The following is a 27,548-nucleotide window of genomic DNA, read 5'->3' on the forward strand; positions in this document are numbered from 1 at the left end:
GCAATGTCTTATATTCAATGTTATTGAATCTACATAGCATGTACAAATTCATATTTTGACAGTATTTAAAATGCAAAATAGTGTTTTTATATTTATTCCTAGATTTCTTCTTAAAGAAGTTCTCGAAGGCAAGAAAAAGATTGTGATTTTTCATCCTACAAGGTAGAAACGAAGGCACAGGATTAAATGATTGCCCCAATGGCACTGAGCGAATCAGTAGAATGAGAGCTGTAATATATTAACTCCTACCATTTTCATAACTTCATCCCTGGTGTTGTCATTTTGAATAGATGACTATGATCACATTAGTCACAAACTTGTATTTAAAAAAAGTTTCAAAAATCCTGTTGCCAAAAAATGCCAAAGTTCAAAAACAAGTAAAAATCTGGAAAGTATTTATATTATGTTCCAATGAGAAAGAATAAAAAATCCAGAAGGAATAGCTCAATGGAAAAATAGGCAAAGGATAAACAGTCAGTTGAATTTACAGAACAAGACATTGAAATAGCTTAAAACCATATGGGTAGATGCTCAGCCTCACTATTTATTTTGTAAAATGCAAATTAAATAACAAAAATTCTTTCTTTTTTTTTTCTTAAACTTTTCAGATTGCCAAGTATTATACAATTTGGCAAGAGTGTGAGGAAATAGACATTTTTATATATTGTTGTTGAGAGTATTTGGCAAAATCTATCAAAAGTTTAATGAACATATGTTTGAATGCAGCAATACCACTTCTAGGAATTTCTCCTATAGGTGAACACCCACATATATGCAGAGATGTATGTACAAAGATGACCATGATAGCTAATTGTTCATCAGCAGAATACAAAGCCAATCCATGATGTCATTAAACAGATAATGTATGATGGTGATATTGTTAAGAAAAGCTTTCTAAATAGATTATTTTTAAAAAGTAGAACATTACAGCCAGGCACGGTGGCTCATGCCTGGAATCCCAGCACTTTGGGAGGCTGAGGCAGGTGGATCACGAGGTCAAGAGATCAATACTATCCTGGTCAATATGGTGAAACCCCGGCTCTACTAAAAATACAAAAAAATTAGCTGGGTGTGGTGGCACGAACCTGTAGTCCCAGCTACTCGGGAGGCTGAGGCAGGAGAATTGCTTGAACCCGGAGGCGGAGGTTGCAGTGAGCCGAGGTCGTGCCACTGCACTCCAGCCTGGTGCCTGGTGACGGAGTGAGACTCTGTCTCAAAAAAAAAAAAAAAAAAAAGTAGAACATTACTTAGCCTTTGTCACTATTTTGTGTAAAAACAAAAAATCTAACCCATGTGTTGATTACTCTGAAATTTAGATATCTAGTCATAATCTCTTCCTGAACTCAAGATTCATATCCAACTTAATACGGCCATTACAGAATGCTTGGTGTCTGTCCCCCTACTTCCCAAAGCATATTCTGATAATGACTTTCTTGTTCCAATAATTAAAAGCACTATCCATCTTGTTACTTAAACCCAATTCTCCCTCTTATTCTTCTTTCATACTCCATTTCCAATCAATGAGCAAATTCTCTTGCCAAAACATAACTAAGAGCAGTCCACTTTGGTGTCTTTTCACTGATCATACCCAATTTTAAGCCACCAGCTTCTTCCTAACACTTTTGCCTCATATACTTTTCTTCTTCTTTGCTTTCTCTGCAATCCGTAACACATACAACAGGTGAAGTGATGTTTTTATACATAAATGTCACATCTTGCCTAAAATCCCCTAACATTGTGTAAAACATTACATTTAGAATCATTCCTAACTCTTTAATTGGCCTGCAAAATCCTATATTATCAGTCCCGTAAGTTCATAGCAAATCTGCTACAGGATACACAGCAATCTGGTGACAGGTTGATACTAGGGAGAGATACTTTGATTTGTTGAATTTTCAGAATTTACAGCCCATACTGCTTCCATTCATGGTCTGCTCACTCACACATGTATTCCGCAGACCTCCCTCTCAGTTTTAACTGCTATTCTCAGATTGGCCCACCATGTTTCCAAAGAATTTTTGTGCTGAGTTCAAGCGGTTTTCCTAATCTCAGGGCCATTAATAGATACACTATTGTCATCCTTTCCTTCTTTCCTGAAGACACAAAAGGGGTTTTGAATCTGCAAATGGTTTACTTATACTAACTCGTATTCAGGATTTGGAATCTACTTTGTCACTTAGTTGGGTTGCAAATTTTCTTAAGCATTGGGTTCTTCTGCCCTACTTACTTTTTATTCTATTTTTTTAATTGAAGGAATCAAGAGAACTTCAAAAACTCCTTTATGGCTCCCTCATCATTTCCAAATTCTCTTCACAGAAACTTCAGGATATTCTGGGTATAATTTGCCTTTTTAATGACATAAATTATACATTTGTGTCTTCTTCAATTGAACTATTTTTAAAAAGGGAAAAATCTCAACAGAAAGTACAATTTAAAAATTTATATGAAAGATAATGCCAACTTTTAAAGACATTGAAAGAAATAAAAATGATATATGCAAATAGCAGTAGAATAATTCTTTTTAAATTTATCTGATTTAGATAGATATTTGAAAAGTTAAATAGCTTCTTTGTTTTGATCACACATATACACACATATTTTCCGATATATGTAGTAAATTTGACATTGGTTTTATTATACATATATTCAATGTGTGTTAATTTTGGGGGTATCATTAGCAAAATTAGTGAAGAAGTTAAAGAAAGAATTCTCTAAACATACTGGATCTGAGAGAGTAATTAATGCTGAAAAGAAGACTGACAGCAAATAAAGCAAGAATGGATTAGAGACACTGATGTTTTGTTTGAAGAAAACAAAATTAGGAGCAAGAGGTTGTGAGCTTTGTTCTCCTATTAACAGCTGTGTAGCCACAGGCAAATCACACAGCTTACTGAGGTCATAGTTCTCATGTATAAATTGACAAGTTAGAGAAAAAAACATCAGAGAATATGGGTGCCTGAAGATGCCTTAGTCAGAACTGCAGGCATGTTTAGTTGAACTATCATAAAAGAAGGTGAATCACTTACAAATATTTTCCATAATATACATAGATTTCTAGTTTCTCTCTAAAAAATCAGAAAGTTCGTTGGGTGCACTGGCTCATGCCTGTAATCCCAGCACTTTGGGAGGCTGAGGCGGGTGGATCACGAGGTCAGGAGATCGAAACCATCCTGACCAACATGGTGAAACCTCTACTAAAAATACAACAATTAGCCAGTTGTCGTGGTGGGAACCTGTATTCCCAGCTACTCAGGAGGCTGAGGCAGGAGACTCCATTGAACCCAGGAGGCGGAAGTTGCCGTGAGCCAAGATCAGGCCACTGCACTCCAGACTGGCTACAGAGAGAGAATGTCTCAAAAAAAACAAACAAACAAACAAAAAAAAAAAACAAAAAGAAAAGTCAGAAAGTTTCAGATCAGAGCCATTGGCTATAACTGGGTGACTGCTACCCTTTTGGAGAGAGTACGCAATCTCCAGTTTATCTCTATTATTGGTTGAATTGTGTTTCCCCAAAATGATATGTTGAAGTTCCAATCCCTAGGACTTCAGAATGTGAAATAATTTGGAAATAAGGTTTTAACAAAGGTAATTGATTTAAAATGAGGCCATTAGGGTGGGCTCTAATTCACTAGCTGGTGTCTAAATAAGAAAAAGGGAATTTTGACACAGAGACGGAAATGCAAAGAGGCAAGATGATAGGAAGACACAGAGGGAGGAAGTCGTGTGACTATAAGACAGAGAATGCCAAAAATGGTCAGCCAATACCAGAAGCTAGAAGAGTCAAGGAAGGGTGTTTCCTAAAGTTGTCAGCAAAAGCATGGCCCTAGTGACATGTGATTATAGACTTCTAACCTCCAGAATCTTGAAATAATACATTTTTGTTATTTTAAGCCACCCAGTATTTAGTACTTTGTTACAGCAGCTCTAGGAAATTAATGTAATCCCAATATCCAGTTGATGCTAGTCAGTCACCTTTGCCGCCTTTCTAGACCATGCAGTCTTTTGAGTACTTTGTCTTTTAAATTAAATACATTTTATGATGTCATCTTGCTTTCATAATTTGTGTTTTCTCACTATTTAGATTTAAAGTTATTTTAAAATATAGCATCTTAAAATAAGTAGTGAAAATACACCAGACATTCAGATGCTCAGAATACTTTTTTACACAGACACAGTCCTTGGATAATTTTGTGTAAATAGAGTGAGAAAGTGGAGTTGAGTTGGCAACAAAGGATGTAGCCAGAAGGATAACATGCTGTGAAACAATGCTTTGCCTGAGAAGTTCTCCAAAAGAGGCTTAACAATTGTTTTATAAGGTCCTATGTTGGCCATATTGTTGCTCAGTCTAGGCTAAGTGAGAGAAATCATATTTTTGAGAGATATTAGAAAGTAGATAAATGGTGGCAACTTCCCTAAGAGTTTAGTCCTCCACTGAGAATCAGGACTCTCCTGCCCCATTGCTACCAGCACATGGCTACGGCTGTGGCAGCTGCCTGTGCAGTGATCCAGTGAACATTACTGTGAATTCAGTAACAGGTTGACTCTTAGCAGTGAAAGGTAAACTTGCCAAATGAGTTTTGGAAGTTCCTTTGTTGTCAGAAGTAATGATTAAAAAATATTGGAGCCCTAAGAAAGGTCTCAGAAAAATAACATACAATGGACAATTAGAAGTCTAATGTTTCAGTGCTCTCTCTGGCTGCTACTGGCCTGAAAAAGTCCTCTTTTGTAGAGGACTTGTAGAAACTTGTATAAACTATAACTACAATTTGCATCATTTCTATTTCATAAATATTTATCAAGAGATAACATTTGAAATTGATTTGTAAACTACATACCATGATGTACAACATACTTTTTATTAATGTTGCTGTTGTTTTCATGATCATGATCATCATCACCATCATCATCATCATCACTTACAACTTCATATGGGGGTTAACATAAACTGTAATGTTAATTTTTTCATTTAATCTGAAGCTCCCAGATTAGGCTTTCTTTAGATATACATAAAAAGGGATCAAATATGTAGTACATCTTCTGCTAATGGTCAGCTAAATATGAATACTGATTGTTTTAGTGCTTTGTAGCTGGTTGGGTCTTTCAAGCCAATGAAAATTATTAAATGAATTCTGCAACTTTTATTTTAGTTTATTTTCTGTTTTTATTATTTGCACTAGAAAGTAAACAAATAAAATTGTGTTAGTTTTAAAAGAATAAAACAGTAGTTGCTCTTAACCTTCCCTTTAAGAAAGGGTGTATGATTATTATAGGAATATTATGCAACATGGGTACATTTATAGTGTCTCAGAGCAACTGGCCATGTACGCAAATGGACTACATCACCCCCTGTGAGTGAAGGAATAGTTATGGAGTCATAAAGCCTGAGATTCAATCTAGACTCTACCATGTACAAGCTATGTCACCTTTGTGGGTCATTAATTCCTGAAAGCCTCAAGTTTGCACTTGAAAATTCTAAAAATCTTTCTATTTATTATATTATATTATATTATATTATATTATATTATATTATATTATATTATATTATTATATTTGAGACAGAGTCGTACTCTGTCACCCAGGCTAGAGTTCAGTGGCATGATCTCAGCTCACTGCAACCTCTGCCTCCTGGGTTTTATTTTTTATTGATACTTAATAAATGCACATTTTTTCAGGGACATGGGATAGTTAAATATAATCCTATAATTTGTAAAGATCAATGTTCTTGGGATATCTATCACCATAAATGTTTATATTTCTTTATGCTAGAAACATTCAACTTATTCTCTGCTGATTTTGAAATGTGCAATAGATTATTGTAAACTACAGTCACTCTACTAGTCTATCAAAGAGTAGATCTTATCTACTGGATTAAACTCTGTATCTATACCCATTAATTAACCTTTCTTCATTCTCTCCTTTCCCCTACCCTGCTCAGCTTCTGTTAACCACCAATTTAGTCTCTCTTCATAAGATCTACTTTTTTCGCTTGCACCTAAGAGTGAGAATATGCTATATTTGTTATGCTGTGCTTGACTGATTTCACTTAACATTATGCTATCCAGTTCCATCCACGTTGCAGAAAATGACAGTATTTTATTCTTTTTGATGGTCAAATAATATTCTATGGTGTACATACACCACATTTTCTTTATCCATTCATCCATTGATAGCACTTAGATTATTGATTCCATATTTTGACTTTTGTGAACAGTGCTGCAATAAAGACAAAACAACCAGATATTGAGAGAACTCATCCACTGTTGTGAGGACAGCACCAAGCCATGAGGGATCCACCCCATGACCCAATCACCTTCCACCAGGCCCCACCTCCAACACTGGGGATTACAATTTGACATGAGATTTGGGTGGACACACAGATCCAAACCATGTCAGTGCCTTCTTGCTTCATCTATGCATGGTGAAAGGGACAAGGAAGCTCTCTGGGGCCTCTTTCATAAAGGCATTAATCTCACTTATGATGACTTCACTCTCATAATTCAATCCTCTCCCCAAAGTCCCACATCCTAATGCCATTACCTCGGAGATTAGTATTTCAAAGTATGAATTTTGGTGGGGACACATATGAATACTGGGATTTATAAGGCATAAGTAAATTTCTCAAGGTTATTGACCTTGGGAGCAGGCCAGAAATTCCAATCCAGGTCTACTTGTCTCCAAGGAATCTCCTCCTCCACAGTAAGGAGGATCTGCCTAAAATGGGAAGCAATAAATGGTACCAGGAACACAGTGCATGTGAGTTGCTGATCACAGTACAGATTATTTTTTCTATTGCAGTTTTTTTCTGAGCCAAGATTATCTTCAGGTTTTTATTGGATACAATGATGACGCAGAAGATATAGTTGGTTATAATAGAAGATAAATCTGGAAGCCCATACATTTCATAAACATACTTGACAATAAGCCTGCCAGAGATGTATTTAATCCCTTCCACATGAACAGACTATCCTTGTTCAAAAAACCCTGTCTAATACACTTCTCCTTGCCACAAGTCTGTGGCCCATGACAAAGTGTTAAGGTGAATAACCACCCTGGTTTGCCTGGGTTGGAGGTGGATCAGTCTCTTCAGCAGGACTTTCAGGGACAAAGCCAGGGAAGTCCTGTGGAAATAAATGTATTGGTTACTCTAGATAAAAAAAAGATCATTTTCATTTTTAGGTGAGGAAACTTGGATATAGCCACATAGCTAACATAAGGGCAAGGCCAACTTTCAATTATCATTTCAATTTTCTGGCTCCAAGTCCAGTGCACAACCCATCACAAGATTAAGAGCAATTTATTTTAGTAGAGTGAAGAAGTTTTAAATGATTTGGGTCTAAATGTGCACTGCTATGCAGTACAATAGACTGAAACAATAATCTAGCTAGTTTCAAAGCCAGAACAAATGCTCATATTTAAACATTCTCTAGTTTGAATGTACTCAGTTTTTTCTAATGGCTAATGTAGAATGAACATTTCAGGAGTCCACCAACCCTCTTAGATTTAAAATATTATGCTTTATTTACAATTATGCTATAATAAAGTATTTTACTATCAATAACAAAGATGTAATAATGTTACTGAAAGACCTTTTTATACAATCTGTAGGTATTTACTTATATATTTTTTAAATTATTATTATTTTTTTTTTAGTTTTTTTATTTTCTGAGATAGTCTTGCTCTGTTGCCCAGGCTGGAGTGCTGTGATGCAATCTTAGCTCACTGCAAATTCCACCTCCCAAGTTCAAGCAATTCTCCTGCCTCAGCCTCCCGAGTAGCTGGAATTACAGGCACATGCCACCATGCCTGGCTAATTTTGTATTTTCAGTAGAGATAGGGTTTCATCACGTTGGTTTTGAACTCCTGACTTCAGGTGATCTACCCGCCAAGGTCTCCCAAAGTGCTAGAATTACGGGTGTGACACGCTCTGCCTGGCTTGACAATCTTTAAGGATTTATATCAATAAGTGCATGCAGATGTATTTTAAGGGAGTGATCTGAGGTGCTGGCATAATTTAAATCTGGAAAACAATACCAAATATGTCAAAGTGGAAAATTAAATTTTGGGGCAGATCCTATTGCAAGTTTAAAACCCAGAAACTTTCTTGTTTGCAACAGCATTATCTCTCCTTTAAAAATTTATGAAGAATCTGTAGCTGGAGTGCAAATACATCGATATTTTCAAAGAAAAAAGGGAGGAAAGCAGTAAATGGAAAAGGATTTATATAAATACAAAGAGATATTTAAAAATCAACACACATTTTTTTAGTATAGAAAATAACTGATTAACCCATATTATTCTCTTCAGAACAGTTTATTCTAAAAAAATAAGAAGAAATCATATCAGAAATTTATTCTTCTACAAAATAAGAAGAAATCAAAAAATAAGGGTTTCATGCATTTCTGTATCTCAATTCCCTTTAAGTAAGAGTGAAGATAATATTTTTGGAAAACTATACAAATGACATGAAAGTGGCACTCCTAAGGAAAAAGGCCATGGTAGCAGGAGTGCCTCTAAGAATGAAAATAACAACAGCATCCTTTTCTAATGATAGGAAAGAGTAAAACAGATAAGGAAGAACAGAACCTGATTTAATTACTTTCCTAACCACAAATAAAGAATACGCCTGTGAACAGATGTTTTGCCACTTGTTAACTTACTTGCTACAAGTAAGTGTTTAGTCCTTTACATTGTCCTTTTCGTAGCAGCATGATGTTCAGGTGGAATTATTAGAGCATTGCACCAGTAGTGAATCCTAGAGGATGCAGGCCCAGTTCAGCCATAAGATGCCAAGGCCACACCCTTGTGTATTTGCTTCAGTAATGATGAATGAAGACAGAGAGGTTTTCAGCCTGGAGAATCAGAAGTTAAATCCCTTGTTCCCTGTACCAGCTCACTCAACTCTTTGAAAGATTTGAAAATTACCAGAATTACATTCTTTGTCCCCTAATTTGACTTTCTCCCAGAGGAGACGCCTGCCCCTAAGAGTCTCTAAAAATGGCATCATCAAGTGCCATTTAATTAAACATACCAATAAAGTATGGCCACTTTTGAAGGAATTGGAAGGATTTTAAGCAATGCCAACCTCATTCAACTCAGAAAAAAATTTAGGGTATATCAATCAAAACAATGAATTATTACCATTTTTTGGTTTTGCTCCAGGGATAGGATCAATTGATATCTGAGACAGAATTCAAAATCAAGAGAGACTTTAACTCTGTCTGATACTAAAAACTTGTTCCTTTTTTATGGTGAACAAGAGCAAAGGTAAAGTTCTTTCACAAGTTCTTGTTCCATTATTCACAAATATCTCTATATTTTGGAGGGTTAGGCAATGTTCAAAGTAAAGTTGTTGAACAAACATTTGGGTCAGGATGCTCTCAGAGGCTTTGCAACCATCTCTCAGTTACTGGTATCTTGTATTTCTGTGATATTCATTTGATTAGGCATGGAGAAGAGTTTTCATCCAATTCAAGGTTATGAAGCTTTTATTTTCACTTTTACCTAAAGCAAAGCCTTTGATTATATTCAAGGAACAGCTACGAAATTGTAATGCTGAGAAACTTCACACTTTGTTATATCGCATACTACTGACCAAGGAAAGAGGATAGTATTATTGCTAATAATCACTTGTCCATTTGTTCATTAATTGAACCATTGTTTAATCAGTGTCAATTACCAGGCATTGATCTAAGGACTAAGGTTATAGCATGTAAATAAAACAAATAGCAGTAAATAACACAAATTATTTATAGCAGTAAATAAAACAAATTATTCTTCTCATCATCCTTATACTCTATTTAGAGAGATAGAGAGGAAAAATAAGCTATATTATATGCTGTATAATACTCCTATGGAGAAAAGTAGAGGGGAGTAAGAATTAATAGATAAAAAAAAGGTGGGAGATATTATTAAGTGCTCTATGACAATAATCTCTGTACTCAAATTATTAATAAGGATATAGATATCCTATACGTGTGTGTGTTTGTGTGTGTATATATATACACATATGTGTGAATGTGTGTATATACATATACACATATGTGTATATATACACATATGATATACACACAAATATGGCAAAATACACAGAGAATATCTGATCTAAGAGAGTTATACTAACTTGCACAAGATCACTTAATTATTAACTCACAGAACTATAATTAAACTCTGGATTTTTATTATGCCAAGCTCTGGATTTGGTAGGGATTTTTAATGCATCCTTAGTATGTTTGCTCTTCATGGAAATGGCCTTCAAAATAATAATCAATCCCATGGGCCCAACGTTATTTCTACAATGTTTTCTCAAAGATTAGCTTATTCCATAAACCAGCAGCAATAAAATAGGTTAAAAATATATTATTTATTTCTCCAATTAAGACTGCAAGTTAAAAAATATTTTCCTTTTGACCAAAGTAAGTTAGACAAGTGTTTCGTGCCCTCAAGTAAAATATACTATAACTCAAGTGACTACAGTAAGAATAAAGAAGTGCTTCTATTCACTTGTTCGAGAGCATCTTGTTTTTGCAAATTTTTTTTTCTTTTTTTGTCTATTAAACACTCTAGATCAGCACCAAAATCTTTCTTAGATAATTGAAATTACAAAACACAGGCACAAAAGTATAGATTTCTTCAGCTGCTTTTTGACAACCACCAGGGATGTGGACAGGGGAGACCTACGCCTTGTAGTCTTCAATTTCTCTTCAACACAACCCAGCAGGTTGACTTACGGCTCATAATAGGACACTGGGACTCTTATTTCAGCTCTTTACTTTCCTTTGTAGGCATCTTTATTTTCTTTCTCCTTCATGATTTTGAGCAGAAGAAACTCTTGGGAAAACTGTGCAATTCCTGTCTTTTCTATTGTTGATACCAAGGCCCCTTGACCTCTATAAAGGCAATCCTTTGGCAGATGCTCCAGGTTTAGAATCTCTTTCTTCATTGCTATTTTCAGCAAGCTGCCACAATGGGAATGAGTTGACAGATTAATACCAAATTCCAGTGCAGGTGACTCTGTCTGGCATTGTAGTGAAACACTAGGAGCTTGTTGCCACCCTAAGTAGCAACATTGTCTTAACTAGACCATTTTGGGGTTGAAACTGGATTCATTCTCATTATTAATTTGATATTGAGGTACACTTTATATACAGTAAAATTTACCCTTTTTAGGAGTACACATCTATAAGCATTTACAAACCTATCACAACCAAGACATAGAATATTTCCTGCCATCCCTCAAATTGTCTAGTGCCCCTTTGTAGTACATCCCAAACTTCTACTGTTATTTTTTTCTTTATTTCTTCCAGAAAATAAATACATGTACAGAATGTGCTGGTTTGTTACATAAGTATACATGTGCCATGGTAGTTTGCTGCAGATAGTGACCTGTTCCCTAAGTTCCCTCCCCTCAATCCCCACCCCCAACAGGCCATGGTGTATGTTGTTCCCCTCTCTGTGTTCATGTGTTCTCAGTGTTAAACTCCCACTTATGAGTGAGAACACGTGGTATTTGGATTTTGGTTTCTGTGTTAGTTTGCTTAGGATGATGGCTTCCAGCTTCATCCATGATAAAGTACATAAAGGAAACTTGCAAACTACATGATCTCATTCCTTTTTATGGCTGCATAGTATTTCATGATGTATATGTACCATATTTTCTTTATCCAGCCTATCATTGATGGACATTTGGGTTGGTTCCATGTCTTTGCTATTGTAAATAATGCTGCAATAAACATACATGTACATGTATCTTTGTAGTAGAATGATTTGTAATCCTTTGGGTATATACCTAGTAATGGGATTGCTGGGTCAAATGGTATTTCTGGTTCTAGATTCTCGAGGAATTATTATCTTCCACAATGGTTGAACTAATTTACATTCCCACCAAGAGGATAAAAGTATTCCTATTTCTCCATAGCCTCCTCCTCTCCTTAGCATCTATTGTTTCCTGACGTTTTAATAATCGCCGTTCTGACTGGTGTGAGATGCTATTTCACTGTGGTATTGATTTGCATTTCTCTGATGATCAGTGATGCTGAGCTTTTTTCATGTTTGTTGGTCATGTAAATGTCTTCCTTTGAGAACTGTCTGTTCATATCCTTTGTTCACTTTTTGATGGGGTTGTTTGTCTTTTTCTTGTAAATATGTTTAAGTTGCTTGTAAATCCTAGATATTAGACCTTTGTCAGATGGGTAGATTGCAAAAATTTTCTTCCATTCTGTAGGTTCCCTACTCACTCTGATGCTGGTTTCTTTTGCTGCGCAGAAGCTCTTTTAATTAAATCCCATTTGTCAATTTTGGCTTTTGTTACAATTGCTTTTGGCATTTTAGTCATGAAGCTTTTGCCTAAACCCCTACTTTTAACCATTAACAACTAACTACTGGACTGATTTTTGCCTTAATAGTTTTATTTTTTCTAATTTGTTTTATGAATGGAATTATATATTACAAAATATGTTTGGTCACATAATTCCTCTCCTTAAGTCATTTTAATGGCTTTTTACTGAATAAAACAATAATTTCCTCATAAGGACTTATGGACCCTGCTGTTGCAGGTAGAATTATTAATATATCACCAAAGCTATGCTAAAGCACTAGTCTCTGGAATTTGTGCATATGATCTTATATGGAAATAGGGTCTTTGCATATGTAATTAAAATGTGTATTATGATGATGTCATACTGAAATGGGTGGGTCCTTAATCCGGTATGCTGATGTCCATGGAAGTAGCGAAGATACACAGAGATAGAAAAACATAGAAAAGAATGCTATGTGAAGAAACAGACACGCAGAAGGAAGATGGTAGCAGAGACTGAAGTCATGCAGCTGCAAGTCCGGGAATGGCTAGTCCTCCTAGCAACCATCTGAAGCTAGGAGCAAGGGCATGGACCTGCCAAAACCTTAACTGCCAACTTCCAGCCTTCAGAAATGAGAGAGAAAAAATTTCTATTTCTCTAAGCCACCTGTAAGTTACTTCATTTTAAAAGCCACAAGAAACTAATATCCCTGTATATCTTCTTAACCCTAACTAACTCGTTCTTTTAGTTGGGACTTCTAAGTTGCTCGGGTTTTCATCAACTAATCTAATCCATGGTATCTGTCTCACTTCAGATCTTTTAAATGTGTTGTTTCCTCTTCTGGGAATATCCTTTCTTCTATTCTTTGCCTAGTTAAAATCCTACTCATCTGTCAATGCTCAGCTGAAATGTCATTTTCTCTGATAAGAATTCCTTGATCTCCTGAAATAAATGAGGCTGATTTGCATTACTTGCTCTCTGACCTTTTCCTTCATAGTATTCATTTCAATGTATAATTAAATAACTGTTGGGTTATTTATTTACCATTTGTTCCTCACAGTAAAATGTAAGCTATGGGGACAAAGTCCCTGTTGTTTTGCCCCCAATTGTGCATCTGAGAGAGAGAGAGAGAGAGAAAGAAAGAAAATGTAATTCAGAATCTTCAGAATCTCTGACTTTTATTAATGGAAAGAAAATCTCCAAGAAATAAGAAAAAGCTGATCCTGGAGATTTACTTCCCTTGCCACATCCACCTTCATTCCAGCTCTAGAGTTCTCCTTTTCCTTTGGTTCTAATGTAAACAACAAGAACAAAATTAATAAAAACGTGACACTAGACTTCTGTTAACACTAATGAGGCAGAGTGAAACATTTCAAAGACGTATACTAAACCCTAAGTGGATGCAAGATTTTAACGCCATTTGATGGTTGATAAGAGGTTAATACACAAAACTCAAATTATCTACTTTATAACATTCAAATCTATTATATCACCATGATTTCAGATATCCTATCTCAAGATAAAGCCTCCATGAATGCCTTTTGAGAAATTATGCTAATACTATGTTCAGATAATGAAAGAATTATCCCCAAATTGTATGCACCAAGGTCAATCCTTTAAAGTTCTTCCTTTCTGCCTGAGACACAGAATTTTTTCTGTGTGACTGACCTCAGGAGTTAGTAAATTTTTACAAAATATCCCTTCCCCACACCCTTCTACATGCATGAAGGTGTCATGTCAACATTATGTATTAAGTTTCATGACAATCATACATCACAAACATAGAATCTTTTAAGCAATAGTTTCATATATTCTCACTAATAAGGGCTTCCTTGCATCAACACTTTGCATTGAAAATTTTGAAAGAAAATCAACCATTTTGTTGTATCTCCATGGTACTAGTACAGTGCTGAATACATAGTATATGGTTAGATAATCCATTTTGACTTGATTCGATATTCACCGTTTCTTATCTTAGCTCTCTCCATAGGAATGTCTTTCTGAATGCTTTTGCTAACTTTAATTTAATGGGCTTAGATTTTTATACTGTGTATATGTACAATTTTGATATTTTTAGTACATATATTTTATGGTATATATATTGTATAGTATGTATATAATATTTTCACAGAGATATATATATATAGCTGTAATGACAGCAATTTATCTTACTGAATATACAGAATATATGCATGTGTGCATATATATATATATGTGTGCACACATGCATATATTCTGCATATATATATGCACACATGCATATATTCTGTATATATTATACATATATATGTATATTTAGAACATGTAGAAGCAAATTATCAGGATTAACATTGGTTGATGTTAGGTTCTGGGAGTCTTAGGTTTTTATCTTTAAAAAATAGTGAAATTTAGAATAAAAATAAAAGAAAAAGTGAACCTTTAATCTGAGGAAAATTAGAGTGTGCTGACAGTACCTGGGTTACAGGTAAGCAAGCAGACTTGCCTTTTACATAGAACTTTGAGCTAGCTAGACTATGTGTTCCAAGCGCTACAGCAAGGTCCACGATGTTCTTCCTCGATGCCCTTGTCAGGATGGAGATGATATATCATTATGTAAATTAGACCACCATCAGGGTGTTCGGCCATGTGCTAGTACCAGGAAGAAAAAAATCCAGATATAATAGTACACACCCTATTTCGATCAGAGCACACAAAGTTCTTTATACATGTGGGTAATCTGTCAATAGTTACCCTGGTCTAGCTTTGGTCCAAAATAATGGGCATTTCAAAGTTTGAAAGAGAAGATTTGAAGAAAGCAACTGCAGAGATTTTTCAATTGTGATTTTAGAAACAGAAATGCAACTTTTCCCCCCTTCATCAACTTGATGAATAGGGAAAATACATTTTAGAAGCTATAAATGCCTTAAATGAGGAGAGCACTCTTCTGCCAGAGTGGAAAAACAATGAACTGCAAAAGGCATGGATAGTCATAAATTCTCTGTAGGGCACAGGTTAGTGCCACTGCACTTTCTCTCAGAAAATCACTAACTCACAACTCTGTATGTAAAAATCCAGAAGGAGAAACTGATGAACTCAAAGTTATATATCTTAACTCTGCATTCTAGCTATATAAAGTCTAAAACACATTTTAATTTATTGAAAAATAAAACAAATAGAAGGAAATAAGAGAACATCACTAAGACCACGAGAAAACACTATGTCAAGCCCTGGCTCTGTCTTTTACTGGTTTACCAATGGACACTTAAAAAGTTGAAAGATATAAGGTAAAATATATAAATCACATTAACAAATTGAAATAGAGAAATAAACCCTCCTAAAACAAGTATTATTATATTGGTCAAATCAATATTCAATCATATGCAGTTTGTAGCATTCTCACCCCAAACAAAATTGTGTTAATAAGATTCAGAATGAAACTAAAAGTGGGCATATGAGGGAAATCCAAACAACAACAACTAAATCACATCCATGGTAAAAGAATTAAATGGGATGAAGTGTAATCTCTAAATTATAAATGTTGAAAAATGAAATAAATCTCTAACAATTAAATGGCACATGGTGGCAAAACATCCCTATATTATATTTTCCCAAGGGCAGAATAACATTCTAAGCAGAGCAATTCCAGAATATCTAGGCATAAGGAGCTTAGGCACAGGGATAAGGTTGGAAAAGAAATCCAGAGGAATATATTAAAATTATGTTTGCATAGCAAGCATACTTATTCAGATTGTGTGTTATAAAACAATCTAAAAAAAAGATAGCGAAGTTTTCCAAAGATGTTTTAGGTCACACCTAACATAAGATTGAGACAAAATTAATTGCTCATGTTGAAAAATTTTGCTCTTATCTTGAGGACTGCATTGTAGGGACAAGGACTTGATGGCCTGAGCAGCAGAAAAAACAAATGTTGGAATTTTGAAAAAAGATACAAAAATAGCTTTTTCTACAGTCCCCAAATCAGATCTGCTGTTCAGGCCAAACTAATGAAAAATTCATCATGTATCTTCTGTTACGTTGTAAAGTACCTGGCTGGTGTTGATATAATCAAACTGGACAAGCAATTAACATTTTTTCAAATTGGGTTTGGATCAATTCTTTAATAATTCAGTATTTTTCTTGTGACTACCTTCTTTATCATCCATATTATATAGACAGTCCTTTCTGAGAGCCAAACAACATCCAAGTTTATTTCTTACCTAAGTGTAGCTACTGGGTATAGATGTTAGTTTCCTAAACACTCTGTGTAAAGATATAATGTAATATTAGCCAGTGGGCATGAACAGGTATGTGAATTAAATATAAAATTTTTTACATCCTGATAAAAGAGTAGCTAAATGGCTCAAATCAAGAAGAATAACCTGGATAATATTTCAAGCCTGATAAAAGCATGTTCATTTTTTAACACAAATGTTGCCATGGAATCTTGGTCTTCATACTATAGATATAAAGCTGGGCTAATCTTGTGTTTACTGTCAAAATAATAAAATTACTGAAATGTTCCAGGGACAGTTCTAAATTCTTAATAAATATTAATTCACTTAATTCTCACAGTGACCTTCCAAGACACATTCCTTTATCCGCAGACATCATTGAGGTAACTGAAGCTTAAAAAGAATCACATTAGCAGTAAGTCAAAATCCTCATATTCACACCACAGCAACTTTATGCCTTATTTCAGCATTTGGCTACTGCATTATACCGGCTTCTTCCTAGGATCCATTTAGTAGATGCATCTTTGATTTGTTTATGTCCATTTTGGTAAACAGTTCCCTATTTATTCTATAAGATAAGTGATTACAGAACATACTCCATATTATACTTCTTTGCTTTATTGTGCTTTGCAGATACTGAATTTTTTACAAATGACGTCTGTGGCAACCTTGTGTTGGGCACGTTTATTGGCGCCACTTTTTTTCAACAATATACACTCACTTCCTGTTTCAGGGTCACATTTTAGTAATTCTCACAATATTTTAAATTTTCCATTGTCATTATATCTGTTATGGTGATCTGGGATCAGTGATCTTTGATCTTACTATGGTAATTGTTTTGGGCAACCACAAACCAAGCCCTTATAAGACAGCATAGATAATAGATAAATGTGTGTGTTCTCACTGCTCCACTCACTGGCTCTTCCCCCATCTTTCTCCCTCTCCATTGACCTCTCTATTCTCTGAGACACAACAATATTGAAATTAGGCCAATTAATACCCTACAATGGCCTTTAAGTATGCCAGGGACAGGAAGAGATTCACATCTCTCACTTTAAATTAAAAACTAGAAATGATTAAACTTAGTGAGAAAGGCATGTTGAAAGCCAAGAGAGATATGTTAAAATCTAGGTCTCTTGTGCCAAACAATTAGCCAAGTTGCGAATGCAAAGGAAAAGCTCTTGAAGGAAATTAAAATGCCACTCCAGTAAAGACATGAATGATAAGAAAATGAAAGAGCCTTATTGCTGATATGAGCAAAGTTTTAATGCTCTGTATAAAAGATCAAGCAAGCCACAATATTCCCTTAAATGGAAGCCCATTCCAGACCAATGCTCTAATTGTCTTCATTCTATGAGACTAAAAGTTAAAAAAAAATTATAGAAGAAAAGTTGGAAAACGTTTGAAGCTATCAGAAGTTGGTTAATGAGGTTTAAGGAAAGAAGCCATCTCCATGAAATAAGAGTGCAAGGTGAAGCAGTGAGTGCTGATGCAGACGCTCCTGCAAGTTATCCAGATTATCTAACGAAGATAATTGAGAAAGGTGGCTACATTAAACAAAAGTGTTTCATGTCAAGAAGACAGCCGTATACTGAAAAAAGGTATCATCTAGAACTTTCACAGCTAGAGAGAAAAAGACAATGTTTATTTTCAAAGCTTTAAGGTTTGGTGGCTGTGCTCTATAAATGGAATAACATAGCCTGGAAGACAGCCTATCTGTTTACGGCATGGGATTAATCAAAAAAACCAACGGTTTATTGATACTTTAATCCCATGCCGTAAACAGATAGATAGGTTTTTGGTTTATTGATACTTTAGTGGTTTATTGACACTTTAACCCCACTGTTGATATCTTCTGCTCAGAAGAAAAGATACCATTTAAAATATTACTGTTCGTTGACAATGCACCTGGTCATCCAAAAGCTCTGATGGAAGATGTATGAAGAGATGAATGTTTCCAGGGCTATTCACGCAACATCATTAGATCAAAGAGTAATTTTTATCTTCAAGTGTTATTATTTAAGAAATACATTTTATAAGATTATAGCTGACATAATGATTCTGATAGATCTGGACAAACTACTTTGAAACCCTTCTGAAAAGAATGTACCATTCTAGATGTCATTAAGAACATTTGTGTTTCATGGGAGGAGGCCAAAATATCAACGTTAACAGGAGTCTGGAAGCTGATTCCAAGCATTATGGATGATTTTGAGGGGTTTAAGAGCTCATTAAGGAAGTAACTGCAGATGTGGTGGAAAAAGCAAAAGAACTGGAATCAGAAGTGGAGTCTGAAGATGCGATTGAATTGCTGCAATCTTAGGATCAAACTTCAAATGGTGAGAAGTTTCTTCTGATGCATGAGCAAAAAAGGTGATTTCTTGAGATTTAGAATATTCCATAAATTTAGTTGATAAAGCAGTGGCAGAATTTGAGGAATGATTCCAAACTTGCAAGGACTTTTACGGTGAGTAAAATGCTATCAAACAGCATCACATGCCACAGAGAAATCTTTCATAAAAGGAAAAGTCAATTAATGTGGCAAACATCATGGCTTTCTTATTTTAAGAAATTGCCACCAATATCCCAACCTTCAGTAACTATCACCTTGATCATTCAGCAGCCAAGAAAAGACCAGTCAAGAAAATACCCTCCACCACAAAAAAGATTATGACTTGCAATAGGCTCAGAATATTGCCAGCATTTTTTTTTTTTACCAAAAAAAGGCATTTTTAAATTAAGGACATTCCCTATTTAACAAATGGGGTTGGGAAAATTGGCTAGCCATATGCAGAAAACTGAAACTGGTCCCTTCCTTATACCTTATACAAAAATTAACTCAAGATGGATTAAAGACTTAATGTAAAACCTAAAACCATAAAAACCCTAGAAGAAAACCTACGTAATACAATTCAGGACATAGGCATCAGCAAAGATGTCATGACTGAAACACCAAAAGCAATGACAACAAAAGCCAAAATTGACAAATGGGATCTAATTAAAATAAACAGCTTGTGCACAGGAAAATAAACTATATCAGAGTGAACAGGCAATCCAAATAATGGGAAAAAATTTTTGCAATTTATCTATCTGACAAAGGGCTAACATCCAGAACCTACAAGGAACTTAAACAAATTTACAAGAAAAAAAAAAACCTCATCTAAAAGTGGGTAAAGGGTATGAATTGACACTTCTCAAAAGAAGACATTTATGTGGCCAACAAACATGAAAAAAAGCTCATCATCACTGATCATTAGAGAAATTCAAATCAAAACCACAGTAAGATACCATCTCACACCAGTTAGAATGGCGATCATTAAAAAGTCAGGAAAAACAACATGCTGGAGAGGATGTGAAGAAACAGGAACGTTTTTACACTGCTGGTGGGAGTGTAAATTAGTTCAACCATTGTGGAGGACAGTGTGGCTATTCCTCAATGATCTAGAACCAGAAATACCATTTGAACCAGCAATCCCAATATTAGGTATATAGACAAAGGATTATAAATCATTCTGCTACAAAGACACATACACACAAATGTTTATTGCAGCACTGTTCACAATAGCGAAGAATTGGAACCTACCTAAATGCACATCAATGATAGACTGAATAAAGAAAATGTGGTACATATACACCATGGAATACTAAGAAGCCATAAAAAAGGATGTTCATGTCCTTTGCAGGGACATGATGAAGCTAGAAATCATCATTCTCAGCAAATTAACACAGTCACATAAAACCAAATACCACATGTTCTCTCTCATAAGTGGGAACTGAACAATGAGAATACATGGAGACAGGGAGGCGAACATCTCACACAGGGGCATGTAGGGGGGCATGGGACTAGGGGAGGTATAGCATAAGAAGAAATACCTAATGTAGATGATGGATTGAAGGGTTCAGCAAACCACCATGGCATGTGTATACCTATGTAACAAATCTGCCTGTTCTGCACATATATCCCCAAACTTAAAATATAGTAAAAAAATTAGGACTTTTTTCAGACAGAATGTTGTGCACTAAACAGACTATAGTATAATATAAACATGATTTTTATGTGCACTGAAAAAACAAAAATTTCTTGCAACTCGGCTTATTATGATATTTCCTTTATTGCAGTATTCCGGAACCAAACCCACACTCTCTCTTTTCTCTTGATAATTAGAATTTTTATCTTACGTGTTGCTAGTCTAGTGCTTGTGACATGAAGTCACTCAGTAAGTATTTTTTATAACAAACATAATAATGTGCAAGTGCCTAATTTGACATAATCTAGATCACAGGGGATATTCTATTTGTCTCTAATCCTTTCTTTGTATAGCAATACAATCACCCTATTTTTAAAATAAGACTTTAAAAAAGAAGGAAAAATAATCCCCTGCTCTCAAAAATGATAGCCCACTGACTGTCATATCATGTCAAAGATTTCAAAGCAAAGCAAGCTTCTCTTAGTACTACCGGAGGGTACTTGACCTTGGGAAAACTTAGAGTTGACTGGTACCAAAGGAATAGCAAATGCTCCATTTTCTGACTCAGTCTTCAATTACTTTGATGAGCAATTAAAATGCTAATTAAAAAACAATCTAAAACTTAGCACTCAGAAGGTTATGAAATAATGCACTCATATGTCGTACACGCAGACAACTAATAAGGTCACCAAACAACGGTTAACAAGAAGAGCTAAATCATCACAATAATTTTGACGTTAAGATCTTCTTATTTGGTTACAATGTCATAGGCATCATCCATCTCCAGCTAAGCAAATATAAATTAGTTTATTTATTTGTTGTAACTTTCTCTTAGGAAAACACTGTTTTACTAAAATTCAACAATCATAGGAATAGTCTAAATAATTTTCCTAAAATAGAGTAACAGAATATTGATAACTCAATGTGAACACTGTTGAGGAACATGGAGTTTTTTAATTTGCCCTTTTAATACCTGGGCATTGGACATTTTATTCTTTATTCACAATTTCTCAAGAGGGAGTTTGAACAGTTTAGAATTATTTAGTTTTTCTTCATGTTGTTGTCTCATTCAAGGACCACTGGAGTAGTGTTCTTAATTTACAGTGTATAAAAATTAAAGTATTAATTAAAAACCCAAAAAGCAATTTAGAAGTTAATAATGAGAATCCTCATCTAAAAGGTAGGCTGAAGGAGAGAAGAGAAGTGCTACCCACTATGACCTGCTCACGGCCTAGAACCGTACCTAGCATAAAAGGATGTCATTTGTTGATGAAAGCAAGTCACATAAAGAAAAAAATATTTTGACCAAATGTAATTCCCTCTAGAAATGCCATTCTTTAGACTGGAAGTATCCTCCATTATTTAAAAAATAAACTATATTTTATGATTAAAATATAAATATTTAAATGCTAACTAACCTGGTAAAGAACTCCAGCATATTTAGATAAGCAAACACCAACCTATGCATTAAAAAAAAAAAAAAAAAAAAAAAAAAACTTCTACAAATATTGCCAAAGAGATGGGGCCAAGGTCTTGAAAAGTTTCATTTCCAAATAGACTTTTATTAAATAGAAAGAATCTACATTTCTTTCTACTTTGTCTGCAAATGTATGTTCTCTCAAATTCTATTTGCTCTATTTCTGCTTCCAGGAGTTCCCCCTCAGTATTGTTGCAATTTTATTTTTGCTTGTCATCACTTCAGCCTTTCTCTGCTTAGATTTATTCCACACAATGTTGTCACTTTCCTTTCTAAAACAGGACGTATTTTTAGTATTCACAGCACACACACGTGTGTGCACACACAACACACACACACACACACACACACACACGTACTGAAATGGGAATGAAACAGGATCAAGCAGAAACTCAACTTTGCCATTCAAAGCCTTAAAGAGGGCCTCAAGTCCTCCTCCAGTGTCTTTCAACATACTAGTAGCTAATTTATCCAATAATTTTACTTTTCTGACGCTTTATTCACATGTTCCCTTATGCTTAGAATGCCTTTTTTCTTTTCCATTTGGGCAAATATATTACTTGATCTTTTAAACTGAAACAATACATTATTTCTGTATGTATTTATTTTATGGAATGAAGAAGATCCTCCTCTGATGTCCATAGAGAAGATGTGGGATAGACACATGATTATAAGATAAATTGGTAATTTGTCTGGAAATGGGACTCAGGATCACAAATTTATACATATATACATTCATGTATACATGTCTTTGTATATGTATGCGCTTAGGAAATACACTGCCAGAAATATTTTAACAATTAATTGTCTGTTTTATCCAAAATAGACTTTAAGTAAGACATGATTTGTACAATTGATACAAAAGCCTATTTTTTAGTAGCTAAGATGTTTCCTGAACTAGTCAATTACATTACAATTGAATAGATGTGCTGACAAAGCAGCAGGGTTTATATGCGGAAGCATATCTGTAAACCAGATAGTAGGAGTTCCCAAGCTCAAAGACTTTTAAGGTGTATACACATAGCATATGCAGTCTGTAAGGCAGTAGATGATAAGTTGTTTATACGCTTACACAAGCACAACACCTGTCTAGTTTTATGCCCCTTAAAACACTGTGTGGGCCTATCAAACAGTCAAGCAAAATATATTCTAAGGGGTATACTGCTCAACAGCTGCTGTCTTGAGAGCACTGACATTAGCATTTTCATTCAGGCTGCTAGTATTTTTAGTTTTAACTTTCTGTGATGGGTCTGTTTTCTATTCAATTTTGAATACAACTATATTTACAAATTATAATGATCAAATCATTTAAGAGTAACACAGAGAATGTTGGTTCATTTAACCTTGTAATTACATTAGCTTTGGTAAGACTACTCTGCAGCTTCTATCAGTGATTCATAACAACAAATATTAATTAAGTATCTACTGTTTCTAGAACAGGGCTGGTATCTGGAGACTGGAAGATAAATCACACTTGATTTCTCCATGTAAGACACTTAACTATGTGGAGGACTATTGCAAACAGGTAATGTCAACATAGAATATTCCAGGACACTATAAGCATTCAATATATGTTTGCTTAAATAGTGTGTTAAGTGAATAAATGGTGTAAGTGTGGAAACATGGGCTGGGAAGGCACGAGGGAGCCAATACAAACTAAGGTATGTGGAAGAAAGAGAGAAAATCGATTCATAAGAAAGATAATTTTTGAGAACTATCCGAAGACAAATAGAAATTTGCCAGGCTAAGAAGGGAAGCTAGATATTGCAGGGAGAATAAAGCTTAGAAGGAAAATATCATCCAGAAATGTAACTTGGTATGTATATTTTGCAATTCAGCGCTCACCTCTTTTTAAATTGCCACCTATAATAAAAGTCGTAAAAAAAAGATATGTATAATTAATTGTGGCAATAAAGTTCAAAATTTTCACTGCTAGTTCAAAATATGAAAAGCAGCAGTGAAAAAGGCAGAGCTTTGCAGAAAACAATGGGACATACTTTCTATACATTTTCAATTCATTATTTTTGCATGTGGAGCTATGCAGCTATTCCTCAAGAGAATGGAGTTAAAATATTAAACCTAAGGGAGAAAATAGGAGAGTAATTCGGTGCAAAGAGCCTCAAAAGAAATCCTCCAGTCTTCTGAAATGTTGCATTTGATCATGTTCAGACCTGTATCATAACCCACCACGACACCCTTAGGGATTGACCTTCTTTCGCTGTATCAAAAGCCTAGGTAGAATTGCAGAAGGGAGACTTTCACAACACCAGACTCACTGTATAAATCTCCCAACCGAAAGAAATAAAACATGCTAAAGTGACAATCATAACTCTTTTCTTGCCATCAAGTACCAACACAAACAGAGATAAAACATAGATGGAGTAGCTAAATCATTAGCCTCTTGGTGAAGCCTTTCAAATAGTAGATCTTGTTTTCTACCATCGTGTGTGATTTCAAGATACATTTCTTACTTAAAATATGCATACATGTACTTGGAAAAAGAAACAAAATCAGATTATGAGAAATAAAATGTGTGTGTGTATATACATCTCTGGGGCACTGTTATACACACACATATACACATATGTATGTATACACACCCACACACATATATATTATATATGTAGTTATATACACTCTAAAACTTTCATTATACATGAGGTCAGCTGTTAGGTTTAAAACCACTTAAAAATGCATTTGTCTTTCTCAAATTTTTCTGGCTTTGAAAGCACTGTGCTTCTCTCTTGGTTTTCCTTATCTCACTTTAATTAGGCTCGCTGAAGAAAATGTAAGACACATTGGTATAAATTACCAAGCAGAACTTTGGCCGAGATACTGCTCATACCAAGTAGCTTTTAAGAAAAATCATGCTATTACTTTCACAAGGCTCCTTAGAACAGAAGTCCTCTCCACCTGAAGTTGATTTTATTTAAAATGAGTAGTAGGTATTTGTACAGTGTGGCTGAAAAGGCCAAGGGTTGAACAATGACCCACAGTTACTGCAGAAGCTACCATTACTATAGTCGCTGATAACAACATCTGCTATCATTCTGCCTCCTGTCTGGACTATAGACTCTTTGGGCTGTGTCAGTTCACTTCTATATGGTGAGCACTAGTGTAGTGTCTAATCTCTTATGAACACCCAGAATATCTTTGCTAAAAAAAAAATAAAATATCTAATGATCATATAGTACAAAGGACTACTTATATATGTTACATCCTTTAAACTGTAAAACAAACATTTTAGAGATTATAATTTAAGCATGATGAAAAAGTGGCTCAGTGTATATATTGCCCGACAAGTTTATTCAGTGGACAAATCATAGATCGAATGTTATAACTCAGGTCCTTTGAATGTAATACTACCCACTATGGCAGCTTGACACAAAATAAACTATACCAGGTCTATTTTAATAATCAGTGCAAGCTCAGTATTGGGACATGCTGGATGCTTACTAAATCCAGTGGGTAGAAAGCAGAAAGCTAAGATCAGGGAAAATTTGGATTGAAATACCAATTTGCAACCTCCATTTGGAAAATCAGCAGTCTAAGTAGCCACGTTCTAGAAAGAGCAGCATAAATTGGGCTGTTCCCCATAGCTGTAGAGTTACGGAAACATGCCAGAAGCTGTCTGCGAGTGAAGGTGATACAGTCACGTTGTACTGTCATCACTCTAGTTAAAAAATATACAGCAGGATTGGAGACAAAAACCTCGGATTTCAGAAAATTTCCTCATGGGCATAGCAGTTCGAGGCGCAGCTAGGTTGAGAGATTCCCCAGTTGAGCTGGGATTCAAGGAAGAAAACCAGGGACAAACAGAAGAAAAAATAACTTAGGCATATGTAACACACAATGGGAATTTTGGGGAAAGCTGCAGTTTGATGGACTTGAGAGAACCTACGAGTTCATTCCGGACTCAATTCCAATCCCTCTGCCCCAGATGAATCTCAGAGCCTCTGTGGGGTAGCAGGGGTGAGATTTGTGCTTCCTGAGTCAAGAGTATTTGGAGCTGAATCTTTAGGTCGAAGTTATATGCATCATAATTCTGGGAAGCAATTGCTTAGATGTTTCTTTTTTCATTATGCAATTTACACTCATCTAACTTATAATTCCAAAATATCCTTGACAAATTCACTCCAACCTGAAACCCTATATAAATCCTAACAGAGAAGGATTTGATAAAACTTTTAATTGTGGGTTTTTTTTTAGATTAATTGTTTTAACATTTCTACTGTGATAAAAATTGTTTTAAAATTTGCAGTATTGACTGTTCTTAATAAAATCTTTGAAAAAGATAATGGTATTTCCAAAATTGGTTCATCAATGGGTCTAACTGACCCAGTGTCACTTTATAGTACATATATTAAGATGTCAAAAATATGCAGCCCATGAAGGGAACCCAGTTATTTTCATTCAATAGATATTATAGATGTCACTAATCATTTAGTAACTAAGAAAAGGGGGAAAAAGCCACAAGTAATAACACATTGCAGTAAATTTTCACATCTGGGTTATAATTTAAATTAGTTATGGTGAATGCATTTGCTTTACTCATTTTAATTAAGCATTTATAAAGATAATTCCATTTTGTTGATCTAAGTAAACAACTTATTCACACATTCAGTCATAATCGACATATAAGTAAGCATCATTTTCATAAAAAGCATCATTTTCATTAGCATTTTATAAACCTCATTCCTTGTTTTTGGACTAGAAAAAATATTCATCCTTAGCTGATACCACGAAATACGACCAGCACACTTACCAAAACAGAAGGTTCTACTTTTTACATACTTAATTGTTCATTTCTGTCTCCAATCACAGCCTCATTCTTATGATTATCATAAGAGAATCTTTGAGAGTAAGAGCTAACTTCTTATACTTGCTTTAGATCCTCAAGGGGAAGACTGAGGAAAAAAGATCCTGAAGTCATTTCAGAATTTAGTTATAATGAAACTGGTCTGAAAAACTAGAACATGGGAAGATGAAAGAAGCCACAAGCATAAAGGTGAAATGCTTGTTAACTGGAGTCACAGGTATGCCTAAGCACTGAGAAGAGAAAATACAAGGCAAAACTAGTCAGTATAAAGGAAGCAGGTCACTATGTAAGGAATCAGAACATAGAAAGCCACAAGCTTATGGATGAGTAAAGTACAAGGTTGAGCTGGAATACATCTCAGCAGAATCACTGTGCTTCCATGCATCCCACGATGCTCCCAGAAAATTATACACAGGGTGACCATTTCACCCTGGTTCACATGGGACTTTCAGGTGAATATCCCACATCCTGATAATCCTCTGAGTCTCAATCAAAGCGAGCATTTGTCCACCACTTTTATATATCCAAACCAAGCCTCAGGCACTTTTATCAAAGGTAACGCCCAGAGTTGTTTTAGTACCCAGGGAAGCCAAGGCACTTATTTTTGGAGCATTTCTTCTAGATTCTCTACATCTCATGAAACACATTAAAATGCACTGATATCCCACATTAAAGATAATATGTAAATACAATATTGGAAATAAAAACATTGAAAGAATTTTATCAAAACTTCTTTTGGAATTAAGTTGGCAAAAAGTACAGTTTAGAGTTGGGTATAAT

General features: G+C 34.9%; 1 protein-coding gene across 44 annotated transcripts in view; it reads right to left on the reverse strand.

The window, feature by feature from the left end:
- LRRC4C (leucine rich repeat containing 4C) overlaps positions 1 to 27,548 on the reverse strand; it is a 1,379,884-nt gene that overhangs the window by 915,594 nt on the left and 436,742 nt on the right. For 2 of the 44 annotated variants that reach the window (XM_054240769.2, XM_078340861.1), the window contains one exon: positions 1,086 to 1,208. The exons of the other annotated variants lie outside the window; for them this stretch is intronic. The gene's annotated coding sequence lies outside the window, so the exon portion shown is untranslated. The remainder of the gene's footprint in view (positions 1 to 1,085; positions 1,209 to 27,548) is intronic. 44 annotated transcript variants of the gene reach the window in all.

The sequence above is a fragment of the Callithrix jacchus genome, chromosome 10 (assembly GCF_049354715.1).
Source record: "Callithrix jacchus isolate 240 chromosome 10, calJac240_pri, whole genome shotgun sequence".
NCBI lineage: Eukaryota > Metazoa > Chordata > Mammalia > Primates > Cebidae > Callithrix > Callithrix jacchus.